The sequence below is a fragment of the Myotis lucifugus genome, unplaced genomic scaffold (assembly GCF_000147115.1).
Source record: "Myotis lucifugus unplaced genomic scaffold, Myoluc2.0 scaffold_479, whole genome shotgun sequence".
Classification (NCBI taxonomy): domain Eukaryota; kingdom Metazoa; phylum Chordata; class Mammalia; order Chiroptera; family Vespertilionidae; genus Myotis; species Myotis lucifugus.
Window position 1 is genome coordinate 616,731 of NW_005871527.1, and position 14,048 is coordinate 630,778.

Here is a 14,048-nt window from a genome sequence, read left to right on the forward strand (position 1 = left end):
GGGCCGCCGCCTCCACCTGCCCCTTCTGAGAAAAGCACCAACTTCTCCTGATGATGAAGCCCAGGCGCCCGGACCCCGGGGCCAGGCCCTCCCCCTGCCCACTCGGGCCTGCTCAGGCCTTTTCTCTGCTTTTAGTGGCTGACCTCTCTGCTCTCTCCCAGCACCCCTCCCCCCAAAACCCACCCCCCTGGGTCCCCGAGGTGGCTCTCTTCTAGGCGCCCAAGGCCTGACCAGGGGCCACCCGGTGAGTTATAACAACAGCCAGCACCTTCCTTTCTGGAGGTGTGCCACGTGGCACTGTGCCCCCCACCCCCCGCCTACATTAATATACCCCCTCTGCCTTGCATTGGGGTTGGGGTACCTGCTGGCCCCAGGACCTGACTCTTTTTCAGCTGAAAGTGGGAAAGGCGCTGTTAGGAGCTGCCAGGCGGCCGTCGGGTTTATAATGTACAGAAGGGCCCTGCGGTGGGCATCCGCGGGCCCCGGGCACTCACCGCGTGGGGCAGAGGTGATGACCTGCGGGTCTTCCGCCCCGACCCTGCGGATGGGCACCCAGTGGCCATTATCTGACCCGGACCTCCTGGGGCCTCACTCCTGTGTCCTTCCTGGCCTTGCAGGCTGCTAGGGGCAGCGTGGGCATGGCTATGTGCACGGGGCGCACACGGACCACCAGGTAGGTGGCAGCTGAATGCATGAACTACTCATCCACACGAAGGACCATTGTCTTGTTATAGGTAACAAAGTGCCAAGGAGCTAGGAAAGGCCGGCGAGCCCTGGCTGGGATCCCGCTGCAGCCACCATGAGGTCGATGGTGGTGGTGGGGTGGCGGGGGGGGGGCCACACAGCTGCCGTTTCAGGCTGGGGGTGCTCTCTGGGGACCACGCTGTACTGTGCACACGTGAGGCAGGGAAGCTGGAAACCATGGCTGTTGGGCATTGGAGGGACCGATGAAGTAACCCCCGTGGGGAGGGGGTCTGCACCATCTCTTTGCCCCCAGCCCCGGGAAGAGGCAGCCTCAGTACAGCCCAGGGACACCCCCACCCCCACCCGCACCCCTCGAGTGTACTGTGCAGCCACCAGCCCCCTTCCTCCTGGACTGGCCAGATGCCAAATGAAAGATGACAGTGCAGGAGACGAGCAGCAGCCCGACCCGACTCAGCCAGGGCTCTGTAGGGAAGGGGCCCTGGGCCCCACTTCCTGGGACCAAGAAACCCCTAAGGCCCATGATTGCCCACAGCCCCTCTGAGGTGTCTGCTCACATCATCCTCCTTCTGTGGGGGAGGGGCTGGTGTATAAGAAGGACTTGGGAATTCCGTGTCACATTGACTGATTCAATCGCGCCCATTTTACAGATGAGAACACTGAGTTCCAGTGCAGGCAAGTGACTGCCCAGGGCTAACTCGGAGCCAGGATCCTGACAAGGTTTGTGTCCAGATCTGTGTTCACCAGGACCCTCTCGGGTTGGTCTGAAGGCAGCACCCAGCTCCTGCCTGACACACTGTAGGAGCAGAGTCAGAGATTGGCTGTTGTGTCAATATTAGAAGGCGGGCTAGCTCCAGGGGGACTGTGATTAGGGAGGAGGGACAGGATGGGGCCCTGGTAGGAAAAGGACCTGCCCTTCCTCCCCCACCCCCACCCCCAATCTAGCCCCTCAGCACAAGTTTTGGGGGTGAGAATGAGTGATGGGCTTTTGGGTGAGCCAAGATGGCTTGTGGGACTGGGAAGGTGGCTGGGCCTTGGGGACCGCCCTGTCCACCCCCTACAACCCCCCCAAGAGGTGACTTGAGCGAACCACAGACCCCCACACTAACAGATCTATTCACATGGGGGCCCAGAGCTCCTAGAAGGCCCGCCCACGTCAAGGGACCCTCAGCACCCTCTGTGACCTCCTACAGAGCTTTGCTTGGGATCTGGACCCAGCTCTGAGCATATTCCTGGTTCTGTTCCTCCTGGTTCTGTTTTGGGGTGCCTTCAGAAGCGAGGGAGCAGACAGGGAGGGCACAGCCCTGGACGCTGGGGCTAGCAGTGAGGGATGGTCCCGGGGCCAGGGTGAGTCAGGTTGCAGATGCGCTGTGACTTCAGGATCTGTGGGGACCCTTCCCATCCATGGGCCATCATGAGGGAGCCCCCAGTTTAATGAGCACCAACCCAGCTCACTTCGCCCCCCTACCAGGTGGGTGGGAGTGTGTCCATTTGTGGGTGAGGAAACCGAGGCTCGGTGCCAGTGGGTGACAAAGGCTGGATTGGAACCCAAGGCCTCATCCGGAGCCCACCCCACAGACCCCATCCTACTCGGTTTTCTGTTTTTACCAAAGCATCCCGCCAGCACCCCCCACCGGGCATACACGCCCAGCTTGCCTTGGAAAGGCACCCTCATGCCCCGTCCCAGACCCAGTCACGTTCACAGGGTTTTCCAAAGGTAGACTGCTCAACCAAGGGGCCCTGGAGGAGAGGGGGCACTGCATGGGGAGTGGCCGGAGGTTCGAGGGTCAACCCAGCAGCTGGGCTCACCCGAGGTCTGTGATGGGGGCCATGATCCCGTGGATGGACGGTCGGGACCAAGGAAGGTTTGGGGACAGTCTAGTGAGGACCACGGGGGGCTGCAGAGGAGGTGGGGGAAGGTGCCCCCACCCAGAGCCCTCGGCAAGATGGTGACTGCCTGCCTGCCTGCCTGTCTTTGTGTTTGCTGCAGAGCTGGGGGGCAGTGGAGCTGCGCCCCCCGCGCCCCCCACCAGCCGGCCCAGACCCAGGCGGGGGCGAGCGCAGGCGGGTGGGCAGCTCTGGGGAAAACAGTGAGTCACCGCGGCCAGGCGAGCGCGTCCTTCCGCCGCGCTGGTGGCAGGTTTCATAGGTAATTATGTAATTTACGAGGCTCTCGCTCGGGGCCCTCTGAGTCAGCCGGCTGCGTCAAGCGGCTGCGTCGTGACCAGGCGGAGGCTGGCAGAGCCCGGCGTGGGCACCGGCTCTGACCCTGGGCCCTGGCCTCGGCCCCCGGTGGGAGGAGTGACGCCAGCGGCTGGGGGAGTCATCTCAGACTTCAGACCGCCAGGAAGTTTGTCTTTGTATGGCCCTCGCTTCCACCTGGAAATGTGGGCGCACAGGCAGGGGGGCGCCGCAGGGAGCCCCGGCCTTTGGAAGATGCCCCCTGCCGAGGGCCCCTCCTGAAGGCCTGGGACCTTTGTCTTTCAAGCTCCCACGTACAGCCATCTCCCAACACAGACACACACGAAGAGATTGCGTTCTTTTATCTTGTGGGTTTATTATTCAAATAGGCTGACAACAGTCCCAGGGGCTGAAAAGGCGGAGCGGGACCCCTCTGTCCTTCCCGGTCGGGGGTCGGTGGCTCTTTCATTGGAGTTTGTCACTCAGGACGCCTCCCCGCGCCCTGGGTCCTCCCCATGCCCACAGTCCTCCCCGGTCCACACAGAAGTCCAGCCTGTCCCACACGGAGGGACCGCCCCTGGCGCTCAGGCAGGTCCTTTAAGTGGTGGTGGTTCCTGGTGAGGCGGGAGAAGGCGCTGGTCTGGCCGCTGTGCGGTCCCATCTCCAGGAGCGGGGGCCACTGTGGAGTCCAATGGAGCAGGAGATGGGAGGAGAGGGCTCGGAGCAAGCAGGGCCCTGCGAGGGAGGCAAGACAGGACAGTGTCAGAAGGACCCAGTGTTTGCCCGCGGCCCCCCAGCAGCACCCCGCCATTCTTATCACAGGGCCCAGCTGACGGGTCAGAGCGACACGGGCAAGCCCCCTCCTTCCCTCTGTCTCAGTTTCCTCACCGGGCACCCACCATCCTGGACAGAAAGGCGATGCAGACACCGGGCCCTCGGGGTCCCAGGCAGACCTCCCCTCTTTGCCTTCCTCGGACCCTTCCTCTTCCCACCACCCCGCGCCCCACTCAGAACCCACCCCATCCTATTTTTCCTGGCTAAAACCTGCCACAGACACCATCACACCCGGGAAGAGATAAATAAATAAAAGAAAAACAACCTCAACTGTGAAAAGCGGTCCAAATCTGAAAATGTTCCGGCCTGAGTTAATTACACTTTAAATTGGCATGTTTACTGATCGGGGATTTCAAGTTAACAGAGACACCCCCCCCCCAACTGTTAGTACAGTAAAACTCAGCAGGCTGGCGGGCTCCCCCAGGCCTTGGCAGGCCCCACCGCTCCCCTGCCAACAACGAGCATAACAGAAACATCTATTTTCGAGCGTTAGAGAAACGAAGCTCTCACAGATGGCGAGAGCCGCACCCTGGCCGGTTTCCCACCCCCAGGCTCCGTGCCCCCCTCAGCGGTGTCCTGCCCCCGGGAAGGCCATGTGGGGTGGGCATGGAGCTCTGGGCTGGGGCAGGAGGCCCCATTTCGGTCCGTCATTCACTCCACAAACGCTGTTTGGAGCCCAGAGTCAAGTGGCATCGGCCCTAAGAACAGGGTTGGCTCTCCCTAGAGCCTGCGTGCCCCAGGCAAACCCCTCTCTGCTCCAGGCCCACATGGGAAGAGCCTAGTGGTCCCCCTGACAGGCACTTACCAGACCCAAGGATGATCCGGGGTCAGGCCGGGCTCCCAGCCCAGGTCTCTCCAGGCAGAAGTGGTCTATTCTAGCTTTCGGCTCATGGCTGGGATCGACCGAAGGCTCCACCCATTGGGGATGTCCCTGCCAAGTGTCTGGTCCCGTGTGCCTGCGAAGACAAGACAAGGCCCATGAGCATGGCTCGGCACCTTCCCTGGGCTAGCTTCCGTCCCGGGCACAGGGGCCCCAAAGGGACCCCAGGAGGCTAGCAGGGAGGTAGACACCTGTTGATCACAGGGTCATAGGGCTGACAGCTGACTGCAGGTTGAGGCTGTTTGTGTGTATTGGGGTGGATCAGGAAGGCTTCCTGTAGGAGGCGGCACTGGGGCAGAGTCCGAGAGGGTGATTAGGGAGGGGCAGTCCAGGCAGGGGTGCAGCTTGAACAAAGGCATGGGAATAGGTATGAAAACAACAAATGAGGGCACGAGGTGGGCTTTCAGATGTCCCCCTGTCTCGGGATCATGCCAGGAGGATGCAGGGTCCCAGGTGGGTCCTGCGGCCATAATGGCACCAAAGTCCTGCCCGGGCTGGTCATGTGGCCCTGTGTGGCTCCTGTCCTCTCTGCCTCTCAAACCAGGGCCTCAGGATGGACCTGCCTTCTCAGCCAGCTGGCCTGCCCTTCCCCAGGGTCCCCCCCTCCCCCACCAGCCCTGCACTCTCTCCATGACGGGTGGTACGGCTGCGCGTGTGCGGGCCCCTTCCACATCGCCGGATAATGAGAAAATGATGAACGAGCCTCCATCCCGCCCTTACTTCCTGGCCCTCGGGCCTGTCCACCGGTGACAAATGGCCCCTCTCCCTCCGCAGGGTCTTTCCTGGACTGCAGAGCCTTGGTGGAGATTTATGTCCATCTTCCCTGAATTCTTCTTCGTTTCTCTGCTTCTTTATTCCCTCCAAGATCACACTGTTATTTATTCATTCCACAAACGTCCTTCCAGGGCCTCCTGGGGATAAAGAGATCCGATTCAATATACCCTCACATGTTGAACACCTACTTTGTGCTGGTGTCTGTGGCCAGCTTTGAGCCGGGCATTAGCTGAGCACCTACTATGAGCCGGCCCGACAGTCAAAGCCATGGCTTCCAGAAGCTCTACGGCAGGGTGGCAGTGAACATTCAGGTACTGAATCCCACGTGCTGACCTTAGCCCTGGGTGCCAAGTCACCCCGGTTTTTACAAGGAAGGAAAATGCCTATTTGCCAGGTGTGTGGACCGAGGCCGGATCTGTGCGGTGCCTGGAGGTGGCCCCAGTCACCTCCGTCCCTGCCACTGTGAGGAGACATTTCCACTCGGCCTGGCGGATGAGAGAGGCCCTTTGTTTATTTTCTTTCATCCTCAGACAGTAGATAAACCAGTAATTTGGCTTTTAATGAAATTCTGCGCCGAGCAGCACGGGGTCACCCTCTTTGGGTTTAAAATGAGTTTGGGACATGCACGCTGCCGAGCGCCTGGTCCCCTGGGCTGACATCTGTCTCACGCATGACTCCCAGGTGGGGGCTGATGTACCCCACGTTCCGCCTGGGTGGCGGCCTGGGAGACCCGGGGGGCACCGCGCTTTTTATTGCTGCGGCGTGGGGATGGATACATCGGAGCTATTAAATAAGGCTGATGTTGCCTCCCACCCCCCCGCACACATTTAATATATTCCAAAGATGTGTGGATGCATTAACAGCAATTTTCGTCTCCAAATGTCCCCATTTAGTCAGTTCCATGCATAAAATATTAGCTCTGACACCGGGCTCCTGCCTGTTGCAGATGGAGTTCCCCAGAGAACGGATTGGCTGGGATGTTGGGGGCTCCGCTGGTGTCTGCTGGGTTATACTGGGACTCGCCACTCCCTTCGGGATCCCCTGGAAAGTGGACAGGAAGCCCAGGCCCACCTGACCGGTCCCTGTGGCAGCCGGCCTCAGGCTCTCCAATGACACCTGGGAGGGGCAGAAAAGGGGGAAAACCGGACAGCTTTGAACAAACGGGAAGAATTTCTAAGAGCTGATTACCATATGCTCGCGCTCCTCACCACACCTCAGGGCTCCTCTGCGCAGGGCACTTTCCCAGGGATGAACCTGAGAGGCCCCGGAGGTCCTGAGTTCCTTAGGGAGCAAACACTCACAGTTGCTCTACCCTGAGCCTGGCCTGTGCCCGGTGGCAGGGGACACAGCAGGGACAGGACAACTTCCTGCCCTGAGACCTGAGAGACCTTGCAGTCTGCTAGGGGTGGCAGTAAGCAGGGACAATACAGTAATGGCCAGCTGGGGAGTCCCAGCCCCACCCCCCTCAGAAAGGGCTCCCTGAGGCCCAGGCCACCAGGAACAAATACCAAATGGCCCTCCTCCGCCTTTGGAGGTGCTCTAGTGGTTCACCGTTCCAGAACCTTCTCTACCACAAAGTGACCTTGATGTGGTCTGGGCAGGGCCGGGCTAGGGGAGGGTGGAGCTGCCCAGCGCAGGGGACCCTCCCTCTCCACCCCCTCTCCCGAGCACCCATGTCCGCAGCCAGGGGCTCTGGAGCCAGGGGGACCACTCCCTGTGCTTTCAGGAGCCCTCGCACAGGATGGAGCTGGAAAATTAATAGACCAGGTGGCCCAGGTCCGACACCAGGGCCTTGGGACCCCGACGCAGAGGCTTCCGCCGCCCGCGGGGTCAGCACTCGAAGGGAAGGTCGTCCCCGGCGGGATTCGATACCGGAAAGAGGTTGACTGTATAATATTCATCGTATAGACAGTGAACACCTCACAGGCAACCTCTGTCAGGCACCAGGCGCAGGAGCACTCCCGACGGAGGCTTCTTCCTCGTGCGGCAGCCCCGCCACCCGCCACCCTCCCGCCCGCTGCCATGGGATGAGAGTGGGCACATGCTGGGCCCTCCTGGGCCGGTGGTCGTGCAGGAGGCATGGGAGGCGGGATGGATACTAAAGAGGTCGACTGTGTATTGTGCGTCAGGAAGCATGCGAACGCTCACGCACAGCAAGCAGCCCCCGCTCTTCCCCGAGGCTAAGCCCACCTGGGGTCTCCGAGGCATAGGGATGAGAGGTGCGGGCCATGCACATGTCCCCGCGGAGGGACACCCTACAGAGGGGCAGCTGCCCGCTCCCACGGAGGGCCCCCCGGGAGCCCTCTGAGTAGTGGCCCTGGCATGGAAACAGACTGAGCATGCATCATTCCTCACACATGAAGCACTATGCTGCATGCCCGGACTCCCCCACGCACCCCTCCCGCCTGCTCCCCAAGGTCCGGGAGCCCCCAGGTAGCTCTCCCAGGATGGATCCGGCGAGACCTGTCAGCACGGATGAGAGAAGTCACACGCGGAGCCCATGCAGTCACGTACCCCGCAGGAGGCCAGCCTCGGGCCTGGCCCTGCACGCGAGTAGGTGGTACTGAAAATAGGCCATCTGTGTTATATTCGTCATTAATAAAGCGAACTCATCACAGACAACCTCTCCTCAAGTACCCAGAGTGATGATGCCGGTTCAGAGCCGTGGCCGTGGCCGTGGCTGCCGCAGCACCGCTGGTCGCCTCCGGGAGCAGCCCTGAGGGTGAACCAGACACCGCAGGTGAGAGGACACAGCGCAGGCAGCGCGCCCACCCCGCCCCGCCCAGGTCTCCCTCCCACCCTCGGGGCAGTGGCACGGAGGGCCCTCCCCACTCCTACCCCCACAGGGCTCCATCTCCGAGAGGTCCTCCGAGGTGCGATTTGATACTGAGAAAAGATCAACCATGTATTATTCGAAGTCAAGAAAGCGAATATAACACGGTCGATCTCCCTTCAGGTACCAGCAGAGGTGCTGAGCGCGGGGCGGCGGCCGCGCCCGGCTGGGCCGCAGGCGGCAGTGGATACGGACGGCTAGTGGACCAGGTGAAGTACATTAGAAACAATTACTTTCCAACTGGTCGACCACCCATCCTGTACCCCAGAGCGGCGCCGATCCCGACGTTCTTCCCCGAGGTGCCGCGGCCTCCCGGGCGGCCTCTCTGCTGCAGTGCGATACCGAAAAGGGGTTCACCGAGCAACATTCGTCGTCTGGATGCAAAGTTGCTCGGGTAACCTCTCCCCAAGTACCAGGGACGCTCAGATGCCCAAGGCGGATGCTTCCAGGCGGCTGTGCTTCCAGAAGACCCTCCCCAAGGGCCCTGGAGCACTGCGCGTCGGACCTTCCCACTCTACAGGGACCCCCACTCCCTGCAGGCCAAAGCCATCCTGTCCCCAGAATGAGCCGCATCTAGAGACCCCTCCCAGAAGTTACGCGGGAGATCCAGGTGGGATCCTCTCCTGAAAGGGGTGCCAGCGTCACCGAATAAGGGCCTGGCCGCAGGGTCGGGGGCAGAGGACGTGGCCACAGCAGGGTCTGGATTCTGCGCCCACCACCCATGCTGCGAGCTGTGGAGTGATTGACAGTTCAGCTACCGCGGCCGGAGGCCCCACCTAAGAAGGAACACTGCGGACAGCTGCCCTGCGGGAAGCGCGGACACTGACCTGCCGCGGAGATGGTCCCCGAGCTGGCATGGTCTCCGATGGCGCACGCACCAGGCCACACGGGTCATCAACACTCCGGCGTGTCCCGGGGCTGCACCCACGGACCTATTCAGGGGAGGGCTCGACCTGCTGGCCACCTCCTGGGGCGGCAGGGCTCTGCAAGTCCTCCAAAGTGGGGACTGATCTGCAAAGAGACCCACATGCAATGTTCGTGCCAGACAAGGACAAGCACTTTCCTCATCCCAGGCAGTGGCTCTGATTCCAGAAGCACCCACCCAGGAGACCCTCCCCCCAACAAGGCTCGGCCTCTGCGACAAGTGACAATCACATGTCCTTGGGGTCGGCATGACCCATGTAAGGTGCCAACACGGGGTTCAAGGAGGGAGATGCCTGGGGATGCCCAGCTTCCCGTGTGCTCAACAGCAGAATGAGAGACCGTGCCCTTCAGGCCGAGACCCCACTGACCCAGGCATTTCTGTCTCACTCTGGAGTCAGCATGTCACCCCAAACCCCACGAGGGATAGAGGGAGCAGACCAAGATGGCGCGTGCTTGCCTCAACACGCACCCCACTTCACCGGGTGTCACCCCGAAGTCAGCACGTCCGTCCGGGAGGTGCTCTGGGAAGACCTGGGACAGAAAGAAAAGGTCAGTGGCGTAAAGGACACTGTGTCTGACTCCAAGTGTCTACTGACCGTCTGCTCCTCGCCAAACACCCATGAATGCAACTGTCTTAATGAGATTTGTGCCAACACTGATTTTCATAAAAATGTGTTTTTCAGAGTGAATTCCATTAAACTAATCCAATTCCCTGTTTCGTTTCCCTGACTGTGCTGTTGAGCTGTTTTCATTTCTTTTATTTCCCTTGTTATTTCCCCCAAATCATTTTCATTAGGATCAATTCTTTTCCATTTAAAAATCTGAATGCAGATTCGGTTCCTGCGTGTACTTTTGTCTACATCAAACAGCGCCGTCCAGAGCCCCCGCCAGCGTCAATTTCCTCCCACGGCCGCCATGTCTACCGCGTCCCATTTCCCCAGGTCAGATGCGCCGCTGACATGTTGTCAAGAAAATTGGATTCTTCTGCCAATTTGTAGTCAATTGAACATGTTTTACTTGGTGCCATTTCATTTGTTTTTAGTTTTATTTTGTGTTGATTATTTTTATCACTATAATTTGATACAAATGGGACGAAATACTGATAGCGTCTATTCATTTCATAACCCATGAGAAAATGGAAAATGCTGTTTGGCAGGGGGAGAGAAAGCCAGAGAGAGAGCGAGAAACAAGGAGAGGCAAGGAAACAAATCAGAGACAGACAGAGCGAACACAGGGGGGCTTGAGAGGGTGGGGGAGGTGGAGAGAGAAGAAACAGAGAGTTGAGAAGCCGCAGTCTATAAAATGGTTGAGGGCAAACTCTTTCCCACAAGGTCAAAATACCTCCCGAGAAAAAGAGGTGGAGGCAGAACGTCTTTGGGATCAATGGTCAAAACGGAGACGCAAAGAGGGTTCCAAGACCTAAGCGAAGCAGGCTCACCATCCTCACGTGCCCAGGCGACCACATCCGGAATCACACTTGCGTTCTCTGATCACCTTCCTCTTGTCCACTGGAGAGGTGCCGACACCCACTCTACACCCACGTCTACACCGTCCAGTCGTGTTCTCGGGAGAGGTGGGTGGGGTCCTGGAAGCCAACCCAGAAGGATTTGATACTCAAACAAAAATGGATAAAGCAAGTGAAATCACCAAGGGCAACCTCTGGTCAAAGATCAAAGGTCAGCATGGGGGAGCACCCCAGGCGCCATGGAACCTGTCTTCAAACACCTTTGCTTCTCACTGCCCGGGAGCCTCCCCTCACCCCTTGGAGTTAGCGTGGAGTCCCAGAGGTCACCCTGAGGGGGAGGACCCTGGGTGGGGCTGGGGCAGTCACATGTTGCATATGTCTCGCTGATCGGGCTGTGGGCTGACCAGAGAGACAATTTCCCAGACGATTTCCCCCTAAAACGAGGTTACCCACCAATACACTCTGTTCACTTGTAAGACTCCAAGGAAGAGAGGGCAACCGTGACCTGAAAACCACGGTTTCACCTAAAAAGTGAGGAATTCGGGGCCAGCAACAGAAGTTCTACATAAAGCACTCATCGTGGGTGAAACCACCGCTTCCTTACCCTGGGCGCGGAAACGTTCCTGAAGTTTTCCCGAGAAGAATGTAGTACTGAAAGGAGATTGGCCATGTAATACTCATCATGAATAAAATGAACACACCATGGACAACCTCCATTCAAGTACCAGGCAAGGGTGCAGGCTTCGATGCAGCCCCGGCAACAGGCCCGAGGACGGATGCTGGTAACGCGCCGGCGGTCACACACAAGCTCTGCGGGCCACCCCCTTTCTGTTAAGTCCCCACCGAGTGCCACCCAGGGTCCTTCGAAATGAGTACCCCCACCCAGGAAGCCATTTAGGGAGCAACACACTGCAACCAAGGTGCGCAGAGAATCGCATGCCACACACACACACACACACACACACACACACACACACACAGGCAGGATGCCCTCTTGTCAATCATGAAGCGGTTCTACAGTGAGACCCCCTCCTCTTCAAGGAGACTGGCATCCTAGCAGCAAACAACACACAGCTGTGGGGGCCCAGGGGACATCCATGGAGGACATGCCCACGCTCAGCTTGACCATGCATGCACACGCGGAAACCGAACGCTAGTTCCTGAAGCTGGCGTCTCCGGGATACGTCGCGGCCAGATCTGATACTTGAAAACAGGTCTACCATGTATGATTCAGCTACTAGTACAGTGAATGCATCATGGAAGACCTCTCCTCAAGGACCACCAAGTCACTCTGGTGAGCGAAACGCCACTTCTTCCCCCAGGTTGGCTCCACGTCCAGGAATCCTCCCACGGAGGGGGCAGAGAGCATCTGGAAAGTGCATGCTCTGCAGTCGGCGGTCCACAGTCCCTCTGCCCACCCCAGAGAGAACCCACACCAAGGTCCCACCCTCCAGTGGGACTCCGCCCCGGGAAGCCTCCCAGGCAGGATTTGGTACTAAAAGCTAGGTGAACCATGGAGGATTGGGGACAAATAAAGTGAAGGCAACACGGATAACCCATCTGCGCACACCACCCATTAGCCGCGACCAGGCGCCAGTGCCTCTTCTCCGAAGCCGGGCTCCTCCAGGCAGTCCTGCTGAGGAGAGAGGGAACACTGAGGATTAGTCGACTAAGCGATGGTGGTGTTCAGCTGACCCATCCCAGACCCTGCAGCAGCCCAGACATCGACACCTGTGCTGTGCTTGGCGGGGTATCTAAGAAGCACTCCCAGGGGTTTTAAGGTGGAGAGGTCAAGTGCATAAGAATGCATTATTCTGATCCTGGGAGGGAACATGTCTCCCTTTCCCATCAGATCACAGAGGACAGCAGTGACCCTTTGCCCACACAGGACGTGTGTCCAGGAAGCCCTCCAAAGGTAGAGCTCATCCCAAAGAGGCTGACTTTGCAGTACTAACCACAGAGGCAATGACGGCATGGAGTGCAAACATGATCATCCCATGGCACTGACCTGGGGATGGTGGACTCATCTCCAAAGGTGTGCGTAACTTCCAAGGCATCTCCCTAAAAATAAATTGCGTTCTTGGGGTTAATAGTCCAGTATACATATGGTCAAAAAAAAAAAAAGCTTCCTCAAGGTAAATTCACATACCTAGCCAATGGGACCGACTCCATCTCCATCCCAGAAGCTGGCGCTGCAGGACCCTGCCAAGGTGGAAGACGATCCTGGGGGCGGGGCATCTCGATAGACAGATGCAGATGGCAAATGATAACAGGGAGGCTTCCAGAGAGAGATGGCAACGTGGGGCCAGATCACAGGTTCTTTCCCCTTCCAGGGCGTAATGAAGTAATACATTATCATTTAACTCAAGAAAAGACCAGCATGTAAATAGAAAAGTACTCACAGAAGTAATAGAAGAAGACATCCTTGAAACAAAGGAACGACAAACTAATATGATTCAGAAAAACTGATAAATAAAAAAAAATTAGCGACTGAGTCAGAGCCTGGTGAAGAGTTAAGAGAGAACTTTCTCCTCCACAAACACGGAGACGTGATGGATAAAAGCTGAAGTCGACTGGTAAAATAAGTGCACAGCTGAAAGGAATGAGAGGAAGGGAAACCCTCAGCTGGCTAATAAAGAAAGAATTTAATTCAGAGCGACAAGTTTGCAACCTGCCACCAAGAGGCTCGAAGAGTCTGTAGTCACAATCTCCAAGCAGGAACTGGAGGTGTGACCTGGGCCCAAGAGCGGTGGGCACCTAGAACAGAAAGGGGAGGCAGAAAACTATACAGGCCCAGAAAAATGACAAGAAAGTTTGTTTCTACCTAAGCTTTGGCTAGAACGAGCTCTCCTAGGAGAAACAAAGCTACAAGAGAAAGATGGAGTGAAGCTTTACAACAGCCAGAAGGTATGGGAATCCCCAAGTCAACAAATAAGTAAGAAAACTGGTCCCAACTGGTGAAAGCCATGGGTGCCAGACAGAATCCAATGTAGAACCATATGTCACAGTTCTTTTGCACAGAGAACGAAATAAAACAGAAACACCTTAATCCCCCTGATAACCCACATTGAGAAGTTACAAACGCCATGGAGAAAAGCACTATCTTGAGTCAAAAGACAAAAGAGAAGGACTTGTACCCCAAAGCTGAGAGACTTTATATCATAAGTATCTTTAAAGCAACTAAAATAATTAAAAAGAACGAGAAATCATAGGGTTGAAGAGAATAGTGTGGAATAAAATTAGGCAGATGAGTAAAGGTGTCCAAGCAAGGGTCAGACATCCTCAGTGAATAAAGACCTCACAGAATATAGTGCCCCAAAGTGTTTGAAACAAAGAATATAAGGATCCACCAGATAATACAGTCCAGATAAGTAAGAGCTATGTGGAGAAGCCACATCAAAAGAGCTGGTGAAATACCAAATGCAGAAGACAGTGAGGCAGTATCTAAACAAGTC

At 57.5% G+C, this 14,048-nt stretch overlaps 1 long non-coding RNA gene across 1 annotated transcript; it reads right to left on the reverse strand.

Annotated features, from left to right (window-relative positions):
• Positions 1 to 3,234: 3,234 nt before the first annotated feature.
• Positions 3,235 to 5,051, reverse strand: LOC106694470. The gene is made up of 2 exons (XR_002826396.1): positions 4,523 to 5,051; positions 3,235 to 3,618 (listed from the first exon to the last, which is right to left on the reverse strand). It is a non-coding gene; the product is annotated as an uncharacterized LOC106694470 (long non-coding RNA).
• Positions 5,052 to 14,048: the final 8,997 nt, after the last annotated feature.